Source organism: Phacochoerus africanus, chromosome 8, assembly GCF_016906955.1.
Source record: "Phacochoerus africanus isolate WHEZ1 chromosome 8, ROS_Pafr_v1, whole genome shotgun sequence".
NCBI lineage: Eukaryota > Metazoa > Chordata > Mammalia > Artiodactyla > Suidae > Phacochoerus > Phacochoerus africanus.
In genome coordinates, this window is record NC_062551.1 from 22,782,640 (window position 1) to 22,810,572 (window position 27,933).

Consider the following 27,933-nt stretch of genomic DNA (forward strand, 5'->3'; position numbering starts at 1 on the left):
ACTCAGCAATAAAAGAGAATGAAACAATGCCATTTGCAGCAACATGGCTGGAAGTAGAGTCTCTCATACTGAGTGAAATAAGTCAGAAAGAGAAAGACAAATACCATATGATATCACTCTTATCTGGTATATAATATATAGCACAAATGAACCTTTCCACAGAAAAGAAAATCACGGACTGGGAGAATAGATTTGTAGTTGCCTGGGTGGAGGAAGAGTGAGTGGGAGGAGCTGGGAGCTTGGGGTCAACGGATGCAAGCTATTGCTCATGGAATAGATTTACAATGAGATCCCGCTGTGTAGCACTGAAAACTATGTCTAGATACTAACAACACAGCATGACCATGGGAGAAAAAATTATGTATACATGTACGTGTAACTGGGTCCACATGCTGTACAGTGGGGAAAAAAAAAAGTGTGTTGGGGGAAATAACAATAAAAAATAAATTAAAAAATAATAATAGTTACCTTAAATGTAAATGGACTAAATGCTCCAACTAGAAGACCTAGACTGGCTGAATGTATACAAAACAAGACCCATATATGTATGCCGTCTACAAGAGACTCACTTCAATTCTATGGATACATTCAAACTGAAAGTGAGAGGATGGAAGATGATATTTTATGCAAACAGAAATCAAAAGAAAGCTGGAGTAGCAATACTCATATTAAACAAAATATTAGACTAAAATAAAGATGATTACAAGAGACAAAGAAGGCCATTACATAATGATCAAAGGATTAATCCAAGAAGAAGATACAACAGTTGTAAATATATATGCACCCAATGTAGCAGCACCTCAATTTATAAGATGATTGCTGTTAGCCTTAAAAGGAGAAATCAACAATAACAAAATAATAGTGGGGGACTTTAACACCCCACTTACAGAAATGGACAGATCATCCCGACATAAAACCATCAAGGAAAAACAGGCCTTAAATGATGCATTAGACATGATGGACTTTAATATTTATAGAATATTCCATCCAAAAGCAGAAGAATACACATTCTTCTCAATTGCACATGGAATATACTCTAGGATAGATCACACTTTGGGCCACAAATCAAGCCTCAGTACATTTAAGAAAACTGAAATTGTATCAAGCATCTTTTCTAGCCACAAGACTCTAAGAGTAGAAATCAATGACAAGAAAAAAAACTATAAAAAACAATCATGTGAGGACTAAACAATATGCTACCAAACAACCAATGGAAGAAATTAGTGATCAAATCAAAAAGGAAATTTAAAAAATACCTAGAGAGAAATGACAATGAAGACACAATGATCCAAAACCTATGGGATGCAGCAGAAGCCATTCTAAGAGGTAAGTTTATAGCAATACAAACCTACTTCAGATAACAAGAAAAAATATCAAACAAATAACCTAACCTTATACCTAAAGCAACTTGAGAAAGGAGAACAAACAAAATCCAAAGTCAGTAGAAGGAAAGAAATCATAAAGATCAAAGGAGAAATAAATGAAATAGAAATGAAGAAAACAATAGAAAAGACTGGTGAAACTAAAAGCTGGTTCTCTTACATACAGAAGGCCAAAAAACACCTGAAAATATGTTCAACATCACTCATTAGTAGAGAAATGCAAATCAAAACCACTATGAGGTACGACCTTACACCAGCCAGAAGTAAGTGCTGGAGAGGATGTGGAGAAAAAGGAACACTATTACATTGTTGGTGGGAATGAAAATTGGTGCAACCACTGTGGAAAACAGTATGGAGATTCCTCAAAAAACTAAAAATAGAATTACCATTTGATCCAGCAATCTCATTCCTGGGCATCTATCTAGAGAAAACCATGACTCAAAAATACGCATATACTCCAATGTTCACTGCAGCACTGTATGCAATAGCCAAGACATGGAAACAATCTACATGTCCATTGAGAGAGGAGTGGATAAGGTGTGGTACATATACACAATGGAATTATTACTCAGCCATTAAAGAGAAAGAAATAATGGCATTTTTAGCAACATGGATGGACCTAGAAATTATCATGCTAAATGAAGTTAGTCATACAATGAGACACCAACATCAAATGATATCACTTACATGTGGAATCTTAAAAAAGGACACAATGAACTTCTTTGCAGAACAGATACTGACTCACAGACTGAAAAACTTACGGTTTCCAAATGAGACAGGTTATAGGGTGGGGGCTGTACTGAGAGTTTGGGATGGAAATGCTATAAAATTTGGTTGTGATGATTATTGTACACCTATAAATGTAATAAAATCATTAAGTAATTTTTTAAAAAGCTGGTTCTTTTAAAAGATCAACAAGAAGTTCCCGTCATGGTGCAGCGGAAACAAATATGACCAGGAACCATTAGGTTGCTGGTTCGATCCCTGGCCTCACTCAGTGGGTTAAGGATCCACCGTTGCCGTGAGCTGTGGTGTAGGTCACGATGTGGCTCAGATCTGGCATTGCTGTGGCTCTAGTGTAGGCTGGCCGCTACAGCTCTGATTAGACCCCTAGCCTGGGAACCTCCACATGCCGCTGGTACAGCCCTAAAAGGACAAAAGACAAAAGACCAAAAAAAAAAAAAATCAACAAAATTGATAAACCCTTTAGCCAGACTCATCAAGAAAATAAGAGGACTCAAATCAATAAAATTCAAAATCAAAAAGGAAAGGTTACAGTGGACATCACATAAATATATAAAGGATCAGAAGAGACCACTATAAGCAACTATATGTCAATAAAATGGACAACCTAGAATAAATGGACAAATTCTTAGAAAGGAAAAATCTTCAAAGACTAAACTAGGAAGAAATAGAAAAGATGAATGGACCAATATCAAGTACTGAAATTGAAAATGTAATTTAAAAACTTTCACCAAAAAAAATCCGGGACCAGATGGCTTCATGGGAGATATCTATTAAACATTTAGAGAAGAGTTAACACCTTTCCTTATGAAACTCTTCCAAAATATCACAGAGAAAGAAACACTTTCAAACTCCTTCTATGAGGCCACCATCACCTTGATACAAAAACCACACACACACACCACACACACACACACACACACACACACACACAATACAGGCCGATATCACTGATGAACACAGATGCAAAAGTCCTCAGCGAAATACTAGAAAACTGAATCCAGTAATGCATTAAAAGGATCATACAGCATGATCAAGTGGGAGTTATCCCAAGGATCAAGGATTTTTTCAATATCCACAAATCAATCAGTATGATAAACTACATTAACAAATTGAAGAATAAAAAACATATAATCATCTCAATAGAGATGCAGAAAAAGCTTTTGACAAATCCAACCCCCATTTCTGTTTTTAGGTGGGAAAAGAGGGAACCTATCTCAACACAATTAAAGGCCATATATGACAAACCCACAGCTAACATCATTCTCAATGGTGAAAAGCTGAAAGCTAAGATCAGGAACAAGATAAGGATGTCTGCTCTCGCCACTTTTAATTAACATAGTTTTGGACATCTAAGCCACAGCATTCAGAGAAGAAAAAGAAATAAAAGGTATCCAAATTGTAAAGAAAGAATTAATTTACATAAAAAAACAAAAGACCTGCACTCTGAAAACTAAGATGCTGATGAAAGATATCAAAGATGACACAAATAGATGGAAAGATATACCTTGCTCTTGGAATGGAAGAATCAATATAGTGAAAATGACTACTACCCAAGGCAATCTACGGATTCAGTGCAATCCCTGTCAAGTTACCAATGACACTGTTCACAGAACTAGAACAAGAAATTTTTAAAATTGTATGGAAACACAAAAGACCCCAAACAACCAAAGCAATCCTGAGAAAGAAAAATGGAGCTGGACAGTCAGGCTCCTTGATTTCATATAGGTGCAGTCATCAAAACAGTATGGGTGGCACAAAACCAGACATATAGATCAATAGAACAGGATAAAAAGCCCAGAAGTAAATCCACTCACCTATGGTCAACTAATCTACAATGAAGGACACAAGAATATAAAATGGAGAGAAGACAGTCCCTTCAATAAGTGGTGCTGGGAAAACTGGATAGCTATATGCAAAAGAATGATTAGAACGCTATAATACCACACACAAAAATAAACTCAGAATGGATTAAAGACCTAAATCTAAGACCATATACTATAAAACTCTTAAAGGAAAACAGAGACTGAACACTCTCTTGACATGAATCATAGCAATACCTTCTCAGATCCACTTCCAAGAGTAATACAAATAAAAACAAAAATAAATAGGACCTTATAAAACTTAATTTTCTTTTCACAGCAAAGGAAACCCTACACAAAGTGGAAATACAACCCATAGAAGGGGAGAAAAATATTTGCAAATGAAACAAGTGACAAGAGATTAATGTCCCAAATATATAAACACCTCAAATAGCTCAATATCAAAAAAGGCAAACAACCCAATCAAAAAATGGTCATAAGATCCAAATAGACATTTCTCCAAAGAAGACATACAAATGGCCAAAAAACACATGAAAAGATATTCAACATCACAAATATTAGAGAAATGAATATCAAAACTACTATGAGATACCACCTTATACTAGCCAGAATGGCCATCATCAAAAAGTCTACAAACACTAAGTGTAGAAAAAGGAACCCTATTACCCTGTTGGTGGGAAAGTAAATTGGTACAACCACTGTGGAAAACAATATGGAGGTTTCTCAAAAAACTAAAAACAATTACCATATTACCCAGCAACCCCATTCCTGGGCATATATCTGGAGAAAATCATGACTCAAAAAGATACATGCACCCCAGTGTTCACTGCAGCCTTATTTCCAATAGCCAAGATATGGAAGCAACTTGACTGCCCATTGACAGTGGAATGGATCAAAGAGAAGTGATACATATATACAATGGAATATTACTCAGCCATGAAAACGAATGAATTAATGTCATTTGCAGCAATATAGATAGACCTAGAGATTATCATACTAAGTGAATTTAGTCAGTGAAAGAAAAATATCAAATGATATCATTTATATATGGAGTCTATAAAAAGGATACAAATGAACTTCTTTGCAGAACAGAAACAGACTCACAGACTTGGAAAAACTTACAGTTACCAAAGGGAATAGGTGTTGGGGTGTAGGAATGGACTGGGGATTTGGGGTTGGCATATGCACACTGAGGTATATGGAATGGTTGGCCAACTGGGACATGCTGTATAGCACAGAGAACTCTACCCAATGTTCTGAAAAGAAAAAGAATCTAAAAGAATGTATGTGTGTCCATGTATAACTGAATCACTTTGTTGTAGAGCGGAAAGTATCACAACATGGTAAATCGACTATACTTAAATAAAATTTTAAAAAATGAAAAAAGTCAGTGAAATAAGGAAATATATATGCCCTGTATTAATGCTCATGTTCTCTTTTTTTATTTCTGATAAACTGTCTTACTGTCACAAATCCCTCTGAGTTAAGTAGGACATATGTCATTAATATTCTTTGTTTATTCAGAAATTTTTTTAAAAGTTCACTGGATACAAGATACAATCTCAAGGTCACAGAGCTAGTTAGACTGCAAAGACCAGCCTTAGAACAAGGGCTTTTTAAATTCAAAGATAAAGTACAACAAGGAACATATCTAACAGGGTTTATGAAGTAACAGGGAAGTTATACAGATATCCTCAACTTTTAGAATGTTCTAAAGTTTTAGGACTTAAAGCTTTAAGAGTATTTAAAACATATTTAATTGTATGTAATAATAATTCTAATAGTAGTATACAGTGTTAAAAATAGTTTAAGGCTACCTTTTTTTTAAATTTCTGTAATTATTTTTCTCTACTGTACAGAAAGGCTATCTTAATTGTCTTTTGTAACATGTTCTTGTGGGAAGCAAGTTAGTGTGGTTATTTTATTTTATTTTTTATTTTGTTTGTCTTTTTAGGGTTGCACGCATGGCATATGCAAGTTCCCAAGCTAGGGGCTGAATCGGAGCTACAGTTTCCAGGCTATGCCATAGCCACAGCAATGCCAGATCTGAGCAATGTCTGTGACCTACACTGTAGCTTGTGGCAACACCAGATCCTTAATCCACTGAGCAAGGCCAGGGATCAAACCTGCATCTTCATGGATACTAGTTGGGTTCGTTTCTGCTGAGCCACAATTGGAACTCCAGTGTGGTAATTTTAAAACATGGTCCCCAAATTGTTTGCCATACACCTTAGTGCAAGGTAGGGTGTGTGTTCCCTTCTCTTGGATGTTTGTTCTCTTACTAAACAATAGTATATAAAAAAAAGTGACACTATGTCAATTTCTAGACTCGTGTCCCATCTTTGTTGGGATGCTCACTATTGGAACACAGACACCAGACAATGAAGGAGCCCAAGCTCTCTCCTGGACAGGCAGCAAAGAGCCAACACCAATGTGCCAGCCATTTGAGTGAGGCATCTTGAAATTGGATGGTCAGCCATGTTCAAGCTTTCCCAGCTGGTACCACATTCTGCAGAGACCAAGCTGACCATTACAAGCACTACTCACTTTTCATATTTGTGAGCAAAATAAATATTTGTTATTGTTTTATGCCATTAAGTTCCAGAGCAGTCTGTTATGTAACAGTAACCAGAACAAATTTTAGTCCCTGGATGTAAGGTACTACTGCAATAAAAACTTAAAACATGTGGCATTGGCTTTGGGACCAGGTGGCAAACAAGAGTTAGATAAATTGGGAAAATTGTTAGTGAAAGCCAAAAGGATATGAGGAGACTGCTGACAAGGTCTTATAGTAAAGAAAACAGGGAAAGTGTTATTGGTAGTTAGAGGAAAGGAGACCCTTGTATGTAGGGGCTAGATTTTTGACCATGTCACCTGCAGGTCATGCAGAAGAAAAGGAAATGTACCAAATGAATTTGATATTCTAATTAAGAGATTTCAAGCAGAAACAGAATTTTTTAAAATGCCACATTGATTATTCTCATTGCCTAAATAAAATGTGGAGGGGGGAAAAATTAGCAAAAGGAGGAAATTTTCCATCAAGACTGGTTGGGTTTGAAAATAAAGCTTTTTAATCTGCAGGCTCTCCAGAGAAAAACAATTCTCAAATTAAGATATGTCTCATCCCACAGATCAAATACATATTGGGACAATGTGATCCTTTGTTGTTAATATCTCAGAAAGATCTGAGGTTCCTCATGGGAACTTTCAGAGAGATGAAAGGCGCTGTGAAGGTTCTAAGGACAGAACATGGCTCCCAGATTCTCTCTGTTAAAAATCTTAAAGAGTATTGACCACAGCAGTTTCACTAGATTCCCAAAGTCAAGAAGGGCTCATTGTGAAGAGACTTGGGAGTGTAACTCTTTTTTAATGAAATGGATTATACATTGATTACTCTTTAAAGGAAATGCACTGGTTTTGATTAACAGAGACAATGGAAAACAAAAAGAGGCCCCTGGTCTCAAACATTTATAGGCGGAAGGCAGATACCAGGTACAAACACAATTTATTTAAAAAAAAAAAAAAAGAAGAAGAAGAAGAAGAAGAAGAATGATTGGGGCCAAATCAAGAGCCAAAGAATAGAGCTGAGAGTCTAAGATAATTAGTTTTTCAAAGAAGTGCCATATAGAAGGAACCAGTGATATATGCCAAGTGAATTCAGGAATTGCTATTTATCACTGGCTTCTTTGTAACTTCCATCTTTCCTCTTTTTAAATAACAGTGTCTATATAGAAGTCTTCCTAAACATGTTCCCTTATACAAGAATGTACCCCTATATTCTGATGCTGAAGCTGACGTGAAAATTCATCGAAAACTTGGAGTGTTTTAGTAGGAATTTAATAATTTCTAGACAAAAGTAGTTTGTGATGTTTTTAAAACATTGCATAAAATTATTTAATATTCCTTTGAGACCTTTCTCCTGAATCTGAACTGTGTTACTGCTTAAGCAACAGAAAATAAGAAAAGTAAAACTTTGTGAGTATTGGACATATATATCTATAAGAAACTAATAGATTTCACTTTCCGTCTCTCTTGAGATAGTCGCTTTTGCAATTTTGACACCATGGAACGCAACCTCTAAGCCAGTCCCTGAAGAAACCCACATGTATTACAGGTCCAAATCACTGATGAACATAGGCACAAATATCCTCAACAAAATACTAGCAAACTGAATCAAACACTGCATTAAAAGGATCATACATCACGACTAAGTGGGATTTATCCCAGGGTGCAAGGATTCAGTATTCAGAAATCAACTAGTGTGATGCACCACGTTAACAAACTGAAGAATAAAAGCCATATGATCATCTCAATAGATGCAAAAAAAATCTGTTGAAAAAATTCAATGCCCATTAATGATAAAAACTCTCCAGAAAGTGGGCACTGAGGGATCTTACCTCAACACAGTAAAAGGCTGTATATGGCAAACCCACAACTAACATCATTCCCAACAGGGAAAAGCTGAAAGCATTCCTGCAAAGATCAGGAACAAGACAAGCATGTCCACTCTCACCACTTTTATTCAGCATACTTTTTTGAAGTCCTAGCCACACCAATCAGAGAAGAAAAATAAATAAAAGACATCCAAATTGGAAGGGAAGAGGTAAAATTGTCTCCCTCTAGGCAGATGGCACGATACTATATACAGAAAACCCTAAGGACTCCACACAGAAATTACTTGATCTGATAAAGTAATTTAGCAAAGTAGCAGGATATAAGATTAATATTCAGAAGTTGGTTGCATTTCTGTGTGCTAACAATGAAATATTAGAAAAGGATTATAAAAAATACATTTTAAAATAGCACCAAAAATTAAAATAAATAAAATACCTAAACCTGACTAAGGAGGCGAAAGACACATACTTTGAGGACTATAAAACATTAATTAAGGAAATTAAAGAGGATTCAAAGAAATGGAAAGATATCCCATGCTCCTGGACTAGAAGAATTAATATTATTAAAATAGCTATACTACCCAAAGTAATCTACAGATTTAATGAAATCCCTATCAAATTACCCATGATGTTTTTCACAGAACTAGAACAAACAATCCAAAAATTTATATGGAACCCTAAAATACCCAGAATTGTCAAAGAAATACTGAGGAACAAAAACCAAGCAGGAGGCATAACTCTCCCAGACTTCAGCCAATATTGCAAAGCTATAATAATCAAGACAGTGTGGTACTGGTACAAAAACAGACATATAGAGAAATGGAACAGAACAGAGTGCCCAGAAATAAACCCAGACATCTACAGTCAATTAATCTTCAACAAAGGAGGCAAGAATATAAAATGGGAAAAAGACAAGTCTCTTCAGCAAGTGGTGCTGGGAAAACTGGACAGCTGCATGTAAATCAATTAACCTAGAGCACACTCTCATACTATGCATAAAAACTCAAAATGGCTTAAAGACTTCAATAAGACAAGACACCATAAATCTAGAAGAGAACATAGGCAAAACATTCTCTGACATCAACCATACAAATGTTTTCTTAGGTCAGTCTTCCAGGACAATAGAAATTAAAAACAAACAGATGGGATCTAATCAAACTTAAAAGCTTTTGTACAGCAAAGGAAATTTATAAAAACAAAGCAAAAACAAAAAACCCCAAAGAAACACAAAAATACAACCTACAGAATGGGAAAAAAAAAAGTTGCAAATTATGCAACCAAAGGCTTAATCTCCAAAAAATACAAACAATTCAACAACAAAGAAACAAACAACCCAATCAAAAAATGGGCAAAAGACCTGAATAGATATTTCTCCAAAGAAGACATATGAATGGCCAACAGGCACATGAAAAAATGCTCAACAATTAAAGAAATGCAAATCAAAATTACAATGAGATACTACCTCGCACAAGTCAGAATGGCTATTATTAGTAAGTCTACAAATAACAAATGCTGGAGACAGTGTGGAGAAAAGGGAATCCTCCTTCACTGTAGGTGGGAATGTACATTGATACAACTACTATGGAAAGCAGTATGGAGGTCCCTCAGAAAACTAAATATAGAACTACCACATGATCGAGCAATCCCATTCCTGGGCATCTATTTGGACAAAACTACAATTCAAAAAGATACATGCACCTGTATGTTCACAGCAGCACTATTAACAATAGCCAAGCCATGGAAACTACCTAAATGTCCATTGACAGGTAAATCAATTAAGATGTGGTACATATATACCATGGAATACTATTATTCCATAAAAAGAACAAAATAATGACATTTGCAGTAACATAGATGCAGTTAGAGATTATCCTAAGTGAAGTAAGTCAGAATGAAAAAGATAAATACCATACAATATCACTTATTTTTGGAATCTAAAATAGGCACAAATGAACCTACCTACAAAATAGAAATAGACTCACAGACATAAAAAACAGACTTGTGCCAAGGGGGGAGGGAGGGAGTGGGATGGATTGGGAGTTTGGGGTTATTAGATGCAAACTATTACATTTAGAATGGATGGGCCTGAGGTCCTATTGGCACAACTGGTCCTATTGGCACAACTGGTCCTATTGGCACAGGGAACTGTGTCCAATCTCTTGGGTTAGAACATAATGGGGGACGATAGATGAAAAAAATGTTCATATATGTGTGACTGAATCACTTTGCTGTACAGCAGAAATTGGTACAACATTATAAATCAGCTGTACTTCAATAAAAAAAAAATTCCTTGCAAATGTCCTTACTAGTAGACATTAATACCTCAAAAATTTTCCCGTCTTTCTGAAATAAATATTTGTCTCTCAAAAATGCATAGATAAATATACAACCCAGGTGAGTGTGATGGATGCATACTGAGCTCAGAAACACTAGCCTAAAGTTTTGCTTTGTGATAACTATTACATAATAACTAGAACCTTGCTACTCCAATTTAGCCCACTGACCAGTTATGTCAGCATCATCTGGAAGCTTATTAAAAATGCAGAATTTCTACTCCTAACTTTGAGAATCTGAATCTGCTTTTTTGCAAGATTTCCAGTTAACACAAAGGCACATAAAAGCTTGAGAAGAGGTGCCTTAGCATACTTTCTGAACAACTCATGTGCATCCCACAAAAATACAGCTTTGTTTTTAGTGAGAGTTAGAATATTTAGGCACCAACTTCCTGCTAGGGTGAGAATATTAAACAAAGTGCCCTATATTACACGTCTTATTTGAGCTTGTACAGTACATAAAGGGATAACAGGAAAGACCTGGTCTGTCTCTCTCCAGAGCCTATGTTCTTAAGCAAGATGCCAAACTGCCCAATCTTTTTCTTCGTCTGTTAGTCCAGTTCCTGTGGGTCAGGTTTCTAGCTCTTTACAGCAGGGAGCATCATGAACTTCAGACACACATGCTGGGGTCAGAATACATATTATTCACTCCAGCAGCTCTGATTATATTACTCTCTGGACACTATGCTCATAACAGGAACCTCAGATACACCACCCAGTCGTGGCCTCAGGACTGCAGAGTGTCTGCAGGCTCTCCTCCTCCCCAAAGCCCTCCATTGATCCTTCCATGTGTATCAGAGCCTCCAAGTCGATGGAGTGCACATTAACTGTAAAATAATACTGTTGGGAGCTAGAGTTGAAAGGGAAATCTCTGATTGTCCCCGGTCGGATTTTCTGCCTATGTATCTTCTAAATTTCAATTCTGTGGACATTTCTGGCAGAACCAAGTGTTATCTGAATACACAACTGACAGCATAAAAAAGCATTTGCCATTTTTATGCCTAGGGTTTAACTTCAAGAAAATAGCAAAATTCACGTTGAGTTGATAGTTTAGGGATTTCAGGGGGAGGGGTAGTTGTTTTTAATCCCTTTGCTAAATAAGTAGGGAAGCATAGCTGGAAATGCTTCAAAGCTGTTACAGAATAGATTAGGATTCTGTATATTTTGTAGAATCATTAGAAGTGAAATAAAAAAGTTATATCTGTAACAGCAAAATGAATGGCTAATGGAGCAAGGCAGACCCTCAATAACAGCAACTAATATCACTGAGTATCATATTCTAGTTTCTGCTAGCTCCTGGAAATTCAAAGATGAATAATTTAGGGTGAACAAGATACTGTGACCACAAAATGAATTAATACATCTAAAATAACTAATTGTCCATTTCAATGTACCTGGCATGATGCTAGGTGCTAACTAGGTGCCTTCTCTACCTCAGATCATTCAGCATCCTATGATGTTGGTGTTATCATTCGCATTTCACAAAGAAGGAAATGAAGCTCAGAAACATGGGGAGACTTTCCCATTGTCACCTAACCCGTACGTAACCCAGACAGAATTCAAACAAAGGCTCTCTGGCTCAGACTCCTTTCTTTGATGGCAGAAGTGAGAAAGGGCATAGCATGGAGGTCAAGAGCAGCTGGTTGAAAAACAAATGGATTTTAGATTCAAATCAAAGAGCGCTCACCACCCAACTTTAGCACCTTCCCTGTGTTTCTCCACAGATGGCCCCAAATGGGCTCAGTCTGTCTTTGGAAAACTAAGAATAATTATTACCACCTACATGAATCACTAACCATTCACGTTCAATTACTGATGCGGCATAATGACCATTACACGTGTCCATAAAGGTGTCAGATTAATGAGACATTTCCTTTTGTCTCAACACTAAACTAAGTATACCAAAGATTCTCTGTCTTCATCGTCTTGTGTCACAAGCTTTTGGGAGAAAACTAGAGAAAACTGACACATTTAGGATAAAGGTAATGTGTGGTATGACAAAGACCAAGGGATTGATTCACTGAAATTAGTTCACAGTTCTCCAGTGCTTATTTTATTTACTTTACAAAAAGCGGAAAAAGTTTTTAAATTATGTGGAACACAGGCAAAATTATTTTAAGTCAATTAATTTTCAAGGAATTTCACACGTTCTTCTTCTTTCCACTGTCAACCACCTTAGGTCCTCCAATGTTTGAGTCATAATCTTCAAGATAGCCCTTTCAAAAAGAATTTTTTTCCTCAGTCCACAGTTGTTGTGTCAAGTCACCCACAATTCTTTTAGTTGGGCTTCCCTGATTTCCAATGGAATATGGGCACACTTCACCTGTAATTCCCACCTGTAATCTTTGGCATCTAGTTTTCTCAAGCAATTAACTTTAGGGCCATGTGTTTATGGTCAGAGGAGATGGATCCGTCTGGTTCTGAATTTTTTGATGCCCTCTAAATGTGCATTAAGTTCAAATCGTATTCACTCCTAAGCAATCGTAACCTAGAGTAGGACAGACTGTTGGGATATGCCAATACCTAAGATAAAAACGAGTTTGATTGTTAAGCTTATTTAGCACATCTGACTTGTAGTTCTTTCCCACAGATCCAACACACAGTTCTGTGAGTAAAGGAAACCAGAGTTACTCTATGAGGCATTTCCAATGAGATGTAGGTCTGTAGAAAAAGCCCCATCAAGATAGACCTCAACTCCAATGCTTATTTTAATGCACAGGAACAATTCCCTTTCCTCTTCCCCTAAGAATAAAACTAGATACAGATCTATAGAAACACACACACACAAATAACTCACCATGGTACATGTTTATGAAATAATTTCCATGTGAATTAATTAGCTAATATTTGTCATAGTTTCAAACCAGTACCACAACTACAAATATGGGGTGGTTTAGTCAAAGCTCTTATTGTTGTCCTAAGAAAATGATTTTCTATCTCATTTTCTCTTATTTTCTACACTTGAAAAACGGGTCTGATAATACTTGCCCTTTATATACCTCAGAGAAATGCTGCAAAGATTAATGAAATCTGTGTAAAGAGCTATACGCTGGATAAATTAAGAGATCATCACCATTATGCTGTTGGATTCAAGAAGAATGCAAATGAAACTTCCAGTAGAACTATAACCCTAACAATCTGTGTGAATAAGGCAGATAAAAGAATGCAGGAATAATATGATTTTTAAAGAAGTTTTTGTTGTTTAAACCAAGTGCTTAAGTCAAATATCTAAATCTCAACAGAGCTGAGAAACAAACAAAAAAAAAATTTCAGGAAAAAAAAAGAATGAAGACATCTGAGTATTAAAAAAGGGATGATTTTCAAATGCTGCAGGCTGACACTTCAGTTTGGCACCCAACTCTCAGATGAGATTACTATTACTATCATTAGAATCATGATTCCAAAGACTTAATAAATGGACAATTAGGGTTTATTTCTACTGGAATTCATCAAAATTAGTTGAGATACTCATCCAGGCTTTCCCTCGCATCTGTTGCTCTGCTTTATATGGATAAATGTCAGTTAATTTAATTTTTCATTTCTGCTGCCAGATGTTTTGGCATCACATCATTACGGGCATCTAATTGTTTAAAAATGCTTTCAGATAATGCAGGAGAGTTCTACTGTTTTCTGCCTTCTAGGCTTCAGCTTTGATAAGAAAGGAAGTAACTTTATTGTTTTCAAATATGAAACAAGATCTGAAATGCACATCTACCTTGACCCATACCTCAGCAATAGACCGATATAAAAATTTTAAATTGTTGAATTCCTTTGAGAAACCAAAGCCTGATTCCATGGGAGCAAAGAAAGGAGTTAGAAAGAAAGGAGAGACTCTAATCCAGAATAATTCTGGATACTTGCAAGGAGTCTATGTGCTGTTAACTTGGATATAGTCTACTGATACAGAAAGACAGACTCGGTAGACATTTTACTTCCAGAAAGTGCTAGTTCAGTGTCCCTGAGGAAATTAACTCCATGTATATCCGTATTATAAAATGGGGACAACATACCCTATTTATTTAGCCATCTCTTATCTCCAGTATTCATTGTATTTTTAAAAGTTAACAGTCTTCTGTCTGTGCAGGTTACTTATGTTGTGAAGAGGAGCTTCAGGCCAGCACTATCCCAGCACCTTAAATACAAGATCAAGCTTTTGAGCCTCAAGCCTACACAATTCCGGGGATGCATTTATATGCTTTGGAAAAGACAGTCTGCAGAGAGATGAGAGGATGGACACTGTAAGGAGCAAGCCAGCAAGCATCTTGCTCCCTTGAAGAGTAGACTCATGCACACTCTCAACTGTATTTCTTCTGATGTTCTAACACGCTTCAAAGTGTTTACCAAGATGATATCTACCTGATTTGTGTGTGTGACACTATTCATACAGTTTCTGGGTAAAAAAAAACCTACTCCATAAAATCAATGGTTATACCAGTGTGACTACTAGGTGCTATTATTGTCACCGCTGTCACAGTGTGTATTACCAGAATTGATCTGGTGCATGTCTGTTGTCACAAAATGAATATCAGTGAGGCATGAATACTAATTACAGATTCATGAAAAGTCTTGGGGTTTCAGAATAACTTTGCACTGTCTAGTGGAATGATCTTGAGAAAACAACTCAAACTCTCTCACCTTCAGCTACATCCTCTAAAATGCAGGGTAATACAAGCAGCCCTGGCTTATTTTCATACAGTTGTTTTGAGGCGTCCATGTATCAAAGAATAAGGAATCAGTTTACAAAGTATATAACATAAAAATAGAAATTGCAGGAATTCCTAGTAGTGGCAGAAATGAAATCCAAAGGCCAGTTATCCTTATCTGGTAAGAGCCTCAGTTTTATGACTAAATTTTCCAAAATATCATCCACTCATCCACTTTGCTAGGTCCACTGAGATGTAAGTTTTGTCCTCAGCTTTGAGGGACCAGAAACTTTATTTTGTCAGGATATTCCCGAAGAGAATGGCACTTCAGCATAGGCATGCATTAGCCAAGCCCAGGGAAGACACTTGCTTATAACAAGAATGCTAATACATTAATTTACAATAAAAAATAGAATGTCTGCCAAAGGCCTTGTAGTGTGGCACACTGGTTCTGGTGTCAGATACACGTAGATTCAAAGTTTGACTCTGCCTGGTACTACCTGTGAGATCCTTAGAGCTTAGAGATATACTATAGCTGCCTGATTTTCTCATTTGCAAGTCATAGAGAATATAATTCCCAAACACACAGAGAAGTTTTGTAAAGTCCATGGGTAACTCTACTCAAAATGCTTGTGTCAAGCCCTGAGGAGAGTAAGCTCAAGAAATGATGGAATAACAGTAGTTGTTACAGTTGTTCTTATTATCATCATCTAGGTCAGCATATTTTATTGCAGCATTTCAAAAATTGGCTTGAAGAAACATGGAGTAGGAACAGTAGGAGTTAGATGTGTAGTTTAAAGCTTGGTAGGCTTATGCTCTGTTAACTCATCTGTTCTCAGAGGCAAGGCCTAGAAGAGCACATCAGGCTGGGTGTCACTGTCTGGAGGTACCTGGTTGGGTCTCCCTAGCCTATATCTCTGTGACACTCTTTGATTCCCTATTCCCACCCATATGCCTCTCTGAGTCACAATACCAGGGATTTAGCAGAAGGCAAGTCTTGATCTGTCCTAACATAACGCTGTCTCCTGAAAAGGCAACCTTAGTTGATGAGACCCTAAAAATGTCAAGGCCAATCTATTTCCATTGGGTCTAACTTCATTTTCATTCTGCCCTTAACAATGACCAACATTTACTGAGTTCTTACTCTCTATACTACACCCAGAATTCTACTAAAGATGTTATATGTGGTACTTCTATCACGATCCCACCTACATATTGCTGGTGGTAAATTATTTTGTCAACATGAGAGCTAAGATATTGTAATACTTTTTGTTGTTACTATCTCTCTCTCTCTCTCTCTTTTTGTTGGCTGCACTCGCAGCATGCAAGAATTCCTGGACCCGGGGATTGAAACTGTGCCACAGCAGTAACCCGAGCCTCATGAGTGACAACTCCAGATCCTTAACTTGCTGAGCCAATAGGGAACTCCTTACTATATTGCAAACTAATTGAGAAGATAAATGCCTTCCTAAAACAACAGTTCTTAAACAATGTGGTTTCAGGGTCTCTTCATACACTTCAAATTTATCAAAGAAATCAGAACACTTCTATATATAAAAGCATGTTACTGGGTTATCTCTGTCAACATTTACCAACTGGAAATTACAACTAATTTTTTTTTTCTTTTTACAGCCTCACCTGTGGCATATGGAAGTTTCCAGGCCAGGGGCTGAATGGGAGCTGCATCTGCGGTCTATACCACAGCCGCAGCCACACTGGATCCTTAACCCACTGAGTGAGGCCAGCGATCAAACCCACATCCTCACATAGACAACGGTGGGCCCTTAAACTGCTGAGCCACAATGGGTACTCCTAACAACTAATTTTTAAAACAAAGTAATACATATGCACACATTCCATTAGCCATTGAACAAAAATATCAACACATGTCCTGTAACCTCTGGAAAACTCCATTCTCATGTTGTCATGAAAGCATGGAGAAAAAGGAAAATAGCAACTGAGCATTATTATAAACATATTTGACCTTATAGAACCCTTGGCAATGTCTCAAAGGTCTTAATTTACCCTCGACCATACTTTGAATCGGGTGTTTTAAAGGAAAAAGATGTTTGCCGCCTACCCCCCCATCCCATCTTCCCCTGTATATTTCAACCATTCTGTGATTTATTTAAGACCAGGGCCTATGGCATGTAAGGCACACAACAATATACAAAAACACGATTATCCATATCTTAAAATGATGAAATTGAGGCTTAGAAAGGATAAGCATTTTTCCTAACATTACATGACTTACAATCCCATATCTTTCTATCCCCAAACCTCTGCTCTTCATTATCATGTTATGCTGAAGCCACTGAGGATCCATCAACCAGAGATGGATGAGAACTTAGTAATGGTCTCATTTTACCCACATACTAAAGAAAACCTTAAAGTCCAGAGGTACCACTACAATAGGGCCCAAGAATTGAGCCTATGTTTCCTGAATGGATTTATCATATCCAACTCCTTGCCTCTTAAAATTAGATGTTCCTATTGCAGATACAATAATTACAATAAGTACACATTAAGAAGAAGGACCAAAGTATCCATGTGAAGGTGTTGATGCACCAAGTTTCTCAGCAAAACTACACTGAATAAAATAAATACACCACCTTATGTGACTATCATGTCATGTGATTTTTATTCCAAGTTGAACTTCAGCAATAGAATTCCCTGATTTTTTGGTTCCCGAATGAGTTTTATCTAGTACAAAGGCTGGCATCTAATAGCATGTGCATACAAATATTAATATTTTTCAAGGATGTTTGCCCTGTCTTCCCATCTGTGATGCTTAGTAGCACCAAAGAGTAGAGAGATTAGGTTTGACATTAAAACTGATGAATTTGAACCTCACAGTATTAGATCTGTGACCTTATATACACATCCTGACTTCTTTGGATCTCACTTCACATATTTCTGAAACAACACTCAGGGTATGTCCATCTCAAGGTTGTTACAGAGAGTGAATGACAAATGTTTGAACCCCGTGGAACCCCTGGAATCAGGTAGCATCTCACTTTGGTGACTTCACTCTGCCTAGAATTAGGTAGCATCTCAAATCCTAGTTAGTTTATCATGTCCCCTTGACTGCCACACCCAGATATTATTCAATTTACCAGACTGAGAGTCCATGGGGATCACAGGAGAGTTGCTCTACATGCATCTGTGCAATTTTCCTAGAGCATGATTCTTATGTCCAAAGACCAGTGAGCTTCCCCAGCCTTCGTACAACCAAACAGTAGAACTTGGGCATTCGTTTTTATGTTCTCATTGGTGAAAAGGCTCCAGAAAGGGCTCCATGGAAATAAACGGAGCATACAATGGAAGCTACCATAAGCCTGAGGGAAACAAGCCAAGATCACTAAGTCCCTCCCTGTCATCACGAAATTCCCAAAACACCTTGGGTGGATTCATGCTGTTCCTTTGCCTGTTAACAGTCCTGCTTTTCCTCTTCACTTGTCCCAAGGTGGCAGTGGGCTTGACTCTGAAGAGTGATGGAGAAGGCATCATATAGAACTAATTTCTTTCTCATATGTGTGGTTAGGATGTGTCTAATTTCCCTCCATTAGAGAAAATGACTGTGATTGTGGTCCAGGGGTTCTCTCCTTACTGCAGAGGCCCCATCTCTAGGCTGGGAACCAGGCCTTTAACAACCTGCGACCACAGTGTCTAGTAGAGAAGGGCAGAAATGTGTTTGACTCACTAGGGTTTTGTGTACTCAGTCAAAAATTATTGGGTACATTGAGTGACTTATTTATTGTATCCTAACTCTCTTTAAGATGGACACTACAAGGGACAAAATCAGTCATTCAGAGGCCAAAGACAAAATAAAGACATTTAATTCAGTATTTCCCATTGTGTCTAAATCCTCCTGTTTACATGCCAGAGGCCATTTGTAGAACATATAAATGCTTTCTTAAATCCCTGCCTAACCAATGACTTCTGATAAATATCTGGATATTTTCAGATTTATTTTAGGTATCAGTTTCCCTGCAAGTCACCCAACACATCAGTTTTTGTCTTAGATGCTTTATATATCTTTTCTTAAATAAACAAATATGGGTTTCTATGGTATTCTGTGGAGTTCAGTCTTTGTTTCCTTGTAACTGCTACATAATTATATTGGAAATATGAAAAACAGTTCAGCAGGAAATCAAATGCTGGCTCAGTGTGGATATTTTTATATCCAGAGATACTCAAATATTAACAGGCAACAAGATTTAGATACTGCGCCTAACACACAATCTAATGACAAGTCTTATTTAAAAGCTAGGGAAAAAATATATATGCTCAAATAGAACATTTTTTTTTAGCAAACAGATTTTCTTCACAGTGCTTTAGAATGGTTTATTTGTTTTGCTAAGCAAAACCATTAAAGTCAAGACAGAGAGAAGGTTCTAAAAAATCAGTGTCTCTTAAACATCAAGCTCACAACAGTCCACCGGAAAGAACAGAAGATGACGCTTTGGTCATTATTACCACTGCTAAAAACAGATATATTAAAATATATTTAGAATATATGATATAATGTGATGATTATAGTGATATAATCCATATTCATTATAAAAATATGATAGTAATTATATATACATATATGTTCACTATATCAACCAGGTGAGTTTCAGTTCCCTGTTCAGTATTAAAGTTTCCTTTTCATCTGTAAATAAACACATTAGATGGATCAAGGAAATTGTTAATGTTCAAGTAGGTAGTTGCCAATGGAACCTAGGTTGGAATTTATATTTGTTTGCCTGCAGGGTTGATGCTTTTTCCTTCCACATTTGCCATCCATGGTTTTATTCCTTGTTTCCCTTATTCAGCCTATCATTAAGGTTTCATTGTCCAAATATAACAGCAGGTGTATCATCTTGGGCATCTTTCTAGGTTTATCTCCTGGATAGGGGTTGCAGGAGAAGTCAAACTTTAATATAAGGAGCCCCTTTAGTTTGTTTTAAATTTAGGAACTAGAGATTCCTAAAAATCCAAATTCCCATGGTACAGATAGTTCACAGATGCGAATTTTAAACTTGTTATCCCCACCTAGACCTACTCCTGCCCTTTCAGTGGGGGAAAAAAAAGCCTATTAATAATCTCCCACTGTGTCTAACTTGTTTTATAAAAAGCTAGCAGAAGGAAGGCTGTGAAGTAATGAGTCATCTTTTCTGTTTTCTGACCTGTTAGCATGAATTACCATGTCTCAGTAGTAACTAGACTACCACTAGGAGACAATGGAAGCTCAATTCTTAGAAATAGGGCTGAAGAGTCAGACAAAGCTAGGATCAAATATACACTTAGCCACCTAAACATGGAGAAATTGAAGTTTGGTATCAGCTTTATTAGATGAGAGAACTGGCAATACCATCTTAGGGAACTGTTGCAAGGATTAAATGGATAAAAGGCATGAGAAGTACTAGAACGTTGCCTAGCATACAGTAAGCAACAACTCTTAATTGCATCATTATTTTCATCCTTGTCGCTAAGGCTTACAATATCCAGCACTATTTGTTTCCCCTCTTTGCTCATTAGTTTTAACCAGATGCCAATTTCTGTACATTCAAACAGAAATGCAGTCTTAGCTTTATTAATGCATCATTAATGCAGTCTTAGCTTTATTCTGAATTAGGACTGCAGGGACTGTAGCAATAGTTCTCAAAGCGTGGTCCCTGGACCAGCAGCATCAGTCTCATATGGGAACTTATTAGAAAGACCAGTTCTTTGGCCCAGGAATATACGTTTTAACAAGCTCTCTGGGTGATTCTGATCCATCATCATAGCTGTATTCTCCCTTCTCACTCTCCATGTGTAGGCTCTTGGTTCTACCCATAACCTATTCTGCTTCTAAATCTGGAATGCTAATATTCTGAGTCCTACATTTCCCTTATGTTGATATGTTGATGTATTTGACAGACACAGAGTGTAAGATCATTTCCTATACCTGGCTTCCAAAGGCAATCTTAATTTGCTATACTTAACTTTTCAACCATATCTTCTTTTCTTTCCTGATTTCTCCAATCTTTAGTAGATATTCTAAGTGCTTCTCCTCTTGAGCAAGACATTTGTTAATTTGGAGATACATCTCTGACAAAAGCCTACAGTTACTTCATGAACCTGGTGAAAATATACCTTCCCCAGGGGTTCCCTTGTAGTGCAGTGGGTTAAGGATTCACTGTTGTCACTGCAGCAGCTAGGCTGCTGCTGTGGTGTGGGTTTGAACCCTAGCCTGGGGACTTCTCAATGCTCTGGGCATGGCCAAAATAAAAGGCATGTACCTTCCCAAAAGAATCGTCTCAGAGAAGCCTGTCTCTCCCATCCAATGGAGAAATAACACCCTATTCCCAGTTATATGCTTTTTAAAACAAATGATGAAGTTTCAATGCGTGCCTTAGAGACAATTTCTCTAAATTCTACTTTGTTGCTTCCTTGTGACGAAGAGCAAAACCCTGGACCTAGGGCAACAAACATGTGGGGTGGACCCTTGTCCGGTAGATCCTCCGGGAACAAGAAAATACCATATTGTAAGTGAGGGTGGAGAGTAACCAATGCCCTGCCACCCCCACTTTAGATAGAAGCAGGTTCTCAGAGTTCACATTTCTCCCATCTGGCTGAAGGGCCACCTGACCTGGCACCGAAATGCTAAAAGATGGAATTGGTGTCTATTTTTAGCCCTAGCTTCTAAGCTTTGGATTAGGGATCCCTGTAATCAGAAAACGTGCTGCATTTTCATTCTTTAGGCTTTGCTGCTTTGTAACCTGCTTCCACTTGTTCAATACAGATCAGATTAAACGATAAATGGGCTTGTTGGGTAATGAAGTGTGGGCTGGCATAATTCAGGGCTTGCCTCAGGCTCTCAGAGGGAAGAGGAATAAAGATTCCAAGATCAGAAGTCCGGCTCCTTAGGGAAAAAGCGAGGGGACCTGAGGTTCCTCTCTGCCAGCACCTTTCTCATGGTCTCTGTCTCTGACTCTTCATATTGGTTAACATTCTATGGGACGCTTTCCCTGTGAGCGGAGCCAGTGCCCCACAATTTTCATACAAGGAGAGCAATGCCGTTCCTGCCCTTTATGCCTCAGCTTCAGTCATGCAAGAAAGAATGACTTTTAAAAATGCAGAAAGCCATTGTGCCTATGTGCTTATCTGTCTAAGACTCTTAACAAAAGCTGAGCGGGGTATATTAAAGCAAAGATCTTTTCCGCTAATCAATTAATAGTGTCTGTTTAGAGTCAGGACTCATCAGGTTAATCTCTTGTGGTATTAATTCTTATTTCCTTTACTCATTCATTAACTCAGCAAATATTTACTGGGCGCCCCAAGCACTATGCTAGGCTCCCAGGATAAAACAGTGATCAATAATAAAGCAATGTTTCATGAGAACAAGGACCTCACCTATTTCTCTCCTTAGAAATACATTTTAAAACTCAAACAAATAAATGGGTATGATAAGCCTCAACCAGTTACTTGAAGGCAAAGAGGATGGCTCTATGAGAATTTATAGCCAAAGAACTCACCCCAGCTTGGCTATCAAGAAATGGTGGTAATAATAGCTAAAGCTTATACCAGCAGTCATGTGATAGAAGCTTTTATACCAGTATAAATGCACTGATAGATTTAATATGATAATACAAATTGCTACTGAAGCTGAAATTCTAAAGAATCCATAGTTAACCCGTTGACAACGGTTACAAATATTGCAGCTAATCCCTTTTCTCAAATAAGTAAGACATTGGAGCAGAGAATTTTGGATGTATATATCCTACAAGAAGAGCAATCTGGAAGGAAAATATCGTTGTGTGTAGGCTACAGATCTGTATCACCTCTTGGTTATACATATTGGCACCCCAGTCTGAAATAATTTTTTAATGCTCCTAATATTTGGAAATTTCAGTTCCTCCCATCAAGAGGTAACATTTATTTCTTCACCCTTTGAACCTACTCTTGGTAATGTGAATTGCTTTGACCAGTGGAATTTGCAAACTTGATGCAAGTAGAGACTTGGTGAGTACTTGTTCTCCGGTCTTTTGCTGTTCCATAGAAGCCTGGAAGGAGCACTGAAGAAGCTGAGCTAGCCTATTAGAGGATGAAAGGCCATGTGGAGCAGAGAAGAGGTGCCAATTAAGGCATCATGCTCTAACCAGCCTTCCATATATACATGTGAGGCCAATGTAGACTGTCCAGCCTCTGACAAAGCCACTGTTCTACCAGATAGACTAGCAAAATCAGTTCAGAGCAAAACAACTTCCCAACTGCTCCACAGAACCAGGAAAAATACATCTTCATGACTTTAAGTCATTAAGTTTGGGCATCATTTGTTACACAGCAGAAGGGAACCAATACAAATGAGAGTATCCATGTGACTATTTTGGTTCCCTTTATTCCTTAGCCCAAGTAGCTGGGGAAAAAAAAAAAGAAAGAGAAAAATGAATGACAAATAGAATGTTTAGATAATGAACTAATAGTTTATGTAAGAAAGAGTAAGCATCAAGTTTGGTCTGGAAAAGGACAGAGAAGAGGATGAGGAAGGGGGAGAGGGGCATTAAAGAGAAAAAAGAAAAAAATGTTACTGAGTCCTTCCTATATGCCAGGCTCTGTTTTATGCATTCTACCTGTATTATCTCATTTAATTGTTATAAAAACTTCAACTATATCAACTAAGCCTTAAAGAGATCATGTAATGCATTCAGATCTCACACAGAGCATATGTTTTGGCTGTGAACATTTGACGTCATAGTTCATGGGGTTTTTGTTTGTTTGCTTTTCTTTTTTATGGCCACATCTGTGTCATATGGAAGTTCCTGGGCTAGGTAGGGGTCAAATCAGAACTGCAGCTGTAGGCTTAGGCTATAGCCACAGCAACTCCAGACCTAAGCCATATCTGTGACCTACACTGCAGCTTGAGGCAACACTGAATCTTTAACCCATTGAATAAGACCAGAGATCAAACCTATCTTCATGGACACTATGCCAGGTTCTTAACCTGCTGAGCCACAACAGGAACTCCCTAGTTTATGTTTTTAGCTAGTAACCATTACTGCTTTCTGAGCAAACAGTTATATCAGTGACTATAACCTTGAGTTTGGGTAAAAAGGCGGCTTTTAAAGGTTGCTAAGCTGGTCAGGTCTGACAGAGGAAATAAGCCCCTCCTACCGGATGCATATGTTTGTGGAAAATTATACCTCCCAAATAATCTGAAGTTTCCTCAAAAATTCAAAATGCGTATATCCTCAGAATAAAGGGGGGTGGTTTTACTTGATGACAAAAAGGTCACTTTTAGGCACAGCCTCTTTATATAAAATTCTAAAATTAATGTTTACTTTATAATTATTGCTAGAATAATTAATATTAGCATTAGCATTATTCCCAAAAGTTTACTCTGTTCAGAAAGATATTAGCACATAAACATAATCACCTCTGAAAGACGGGAGTTCCCGTCGTGGCGCAGTGGTTAACGAATCCGACTAGGAACCATGAGGTTGCGGGTTCGGTCCCTGCCCTCGCTCAGTGGGTTAACGATCCGGCGTTGCTGTGAGCTGTGGTGTAGGTTGCAGACGCGGCTCGGATACCGCGTTGCTGTGGCTCTGGCGTAGGCCGGTGGCTACAGCTCCGATTGGACCCCTAGCCTGGGAACCTCCATATGCCGCGGGAGCGGCCCAAGAAATAGCAACAACAACAACAACAACAACAATAACAACAACAACAAAAAAAAAGACAAAAGACAAAAAAAAAACCTCTGAAAGTCAACTATATCCCAATACAATTTTTAAAAAAAATTCTTACCACCCAGCTCTAAAGGTGTTTAATTCCTCCCCCATTATATGAATAGGGAAACTAAGCCACAGAGTGAAGTTAAGTAACTTACCAATGGAGTAAGTGTGAAAAAGTAATGACTCCATCCAAGAACAGTGACGTATAAACTTGGTCACTTCTATTTTATTCTCTTTGATTTTTAGACATCATGATACCTGTGCTTTCTTCCCAAGCCCATGTGCTTCTTCCTCTGTCCCCAGAGAAACCATAACTGAGGATAAATCAACCTCATATTATCTAATCTTTATAATCTATTCATGTATCTAAGACCTCCCCTACCTGCCCCCTTTGTCTGGTACCCTTAAACCTGGAGATGACCATTCACCATGACTGATCAATTTGCTACAACTTGTACCTGAACAACATGAATTACTGTTGGCTGCATATCTTCTACTCTTTATCTTCAGTAAGAGCTATTGTTGAGGGTTTGGGGAAGGCAGTTTATAAAGAGAGACCAGGGCAAGACATAGGGATAGAAGCCTCACAGCTTCTATCTTTTTTGGGGTTAGAACTAAGGGACTACTGACATCCTAAAGGGGTTCCTAGTTAAATTCTTTATCTCTGATCTCAATCTTCAGGCTTTTTCTAGGTAGATTAGAACGAAAGAGGGGTAAAGATAAAAGAGACAGAGTGGTCCTAGGAGGATCTTGGGAGGATGGATGCAGAAGAAAGAGGAAATTAGGGAGCAATTCCCCAGTCAATATTCAAGTACCTGTGTACTTGCGCATGAAGTGAGCACTACAGAGGTTAAAATAAACCTGTATGGGTTACCCACAGAATGATATCGCTTTGGGGTCTGTATCAGGCCTCTCGCTGAACTTGGAATGACACTGCAATCCCTCCTTGTACAGAGGAATTGGAGTCAGGTCAGTTTTTGCAATCTTGTTTTACATGCAAGGAACCTGCATGTAAAGGACCCTGTAGCTTTTCCAGGAAACCTGTAGATTCTCCTTCACTTTTGCATATTTTATTTTATTTTATTTTATTTTTCTCTTCATGGCTATACCTGTGGCATATTGAAGTTCCTAGGTTAGGGGTCGAATTGGAGCTGCAGCTGCAGGCCTATGCCACAGCCATGGTGACATCAGATCTGAGCCACATCTGCAGCCTACGCTGCAACTTGTGGCAGTGCCAGATCCTAACCCACTGAGCGAGACCAGGGGTCAAATCTGCATCTTCAGGGAGACTGTGTTGGCTTAAGTGAAAATGGGACCCCCCACTTTTTCATATTTCATTTTCCACTTCCCCTCATTATAAACCTTAAGGATAGTAAGAATATTGATCTCTACCTTACAGAACCTGTATGCTTGTCTGAAGTAGGGGACTGTGGTAGGAACCCACCATGTGCCTATTTTCTCAGACAGTCACATCTGTCATACTTCTCCAGTTTCTCTGATATTTGGGAGCCCCTTGACTACTCCTGCCCCTGAATTTCACTGTCCACCTGAGGCTTTCATCACCCTTTCCCTTCAGTGAGAATTATTCAAATGGATAATAGCTTCTCTCCATCTGCTTCCACTCAATTCTATGTAAGGGAATGATACTGATCTTAAAGAATCTCTAGTCCTGATTATGCCACAGGCAATAGATAGAGACATTACATATTTGAATGAGAACTTGATGTAAGATCTAAAGTTCTTAGTTCAATCAGGCACCTCAAGAGTATGTTTGCTTCATTTTGAAGGCCTTTCTTTAGCCACTGGTCAATCTACCATGCTGAAACCGGGCACAGGAAGAATCAGTGAACAAGCATATTAGCTGTGTAATGAAGAAAAACAACTGTACCTAGTGGTAACACATAGTCACAGTGACCAATTTTGTTGTGGGGAGGAGGAGGAAAAGACGATATAAACCAAATAGTTTAAAATTAAGATGTTATTCAAAGCCTATGGCTAAGGCTATATTAACAAGAACATGTGCAATTTATTCAAGATCTAAAGGTTATAGGTAGATTTTTAAGTTAAGAGGTACAGTTCCATCACTTTTAATTCAATTGCTCCTACACCCTAAATTTTAAGAAATAATTATGATTCCCATTTCATAGATGGGAAAACAGTGAGCTCGAGAGGGGAAATAATTTGCCCCAGAGTAGATGGCCATGATGTGACTAATTCCATCCAACTGTAGGACCCAAAATTTCTCTAAACAATGAGTTCCCTATAAAGATATATTTTTCCTAAGTAGCCTGGGTTGGATAAAACAATGATTCTGGCAACTGGGCTGTATGCCAGGAAGAAACATTCCTTAAGTGCTATCAAACTAGTGTGTCCCTGGGAGATTAAACCATCGTTAGTGAAAAGCTTCATTTGTGATATTGTGTGCAGCTTCCTGCAGTGGGCTAGAGCAATGCATTATCACTAACTCAAAGAGATTCATTCAATGGGCAATTATATGCTTCCTGCTTTACATAGTTTCAGGTAACCAACAGTACTCGGCTTTCTGTAAATGCCAGTTGCCTGCTCTCAGGGACACAGTGTCAGCGGGTTTCCCTTCTTTCCATCCCACATCACCACTTTCTCTGGGAAAGATATTCTAAAACTGACATTCCCTACCTCTGAAATGCTCCTGCAGAGACTATTCTAAGCACATGTGTGCCCTTACTGTCCCCAATATCCTTTATCTCTCAGACAGCTGTGCTTGCTACTCATGCTGTTCTCTTAAGAAGGTCTTACTGTCCTGCCCAACCTCAAGAAAGCTTGTGTATCATCTAAGAAGCCTTGGCTCAAACCTCAATTCAGTGAAATAATACTCATCATCACAAGAATAACAAAAAAATAAAGACCAAAACACACAAACAGAAGAACACCTCACCT

General features: G+C 37.9%; 1 protein-coding gene and 1 non-coding gene across 2 annotated transcripts in view; both read right to left on the reverse strand.

The window, feature by feature from the left end:
- Nucleotides 1-27,933, reverse strand: part of CDH8 (cadherin 8) — a 239,341-nt gene that overhangs the window by 95,959 nt on the left and 115,449 nt on the right. The window lies entirely within an intron of this gene.
- LOC125134811 (small nucleolar RNA SNORA18) lies at nt 13,241-13,371 on the reverse strand. The gene has a single exon (XR_007136808.1). It is a non-coding gene; the product is annotated as a small nucleolar RNA SNORA18 (small nucleolar RNA).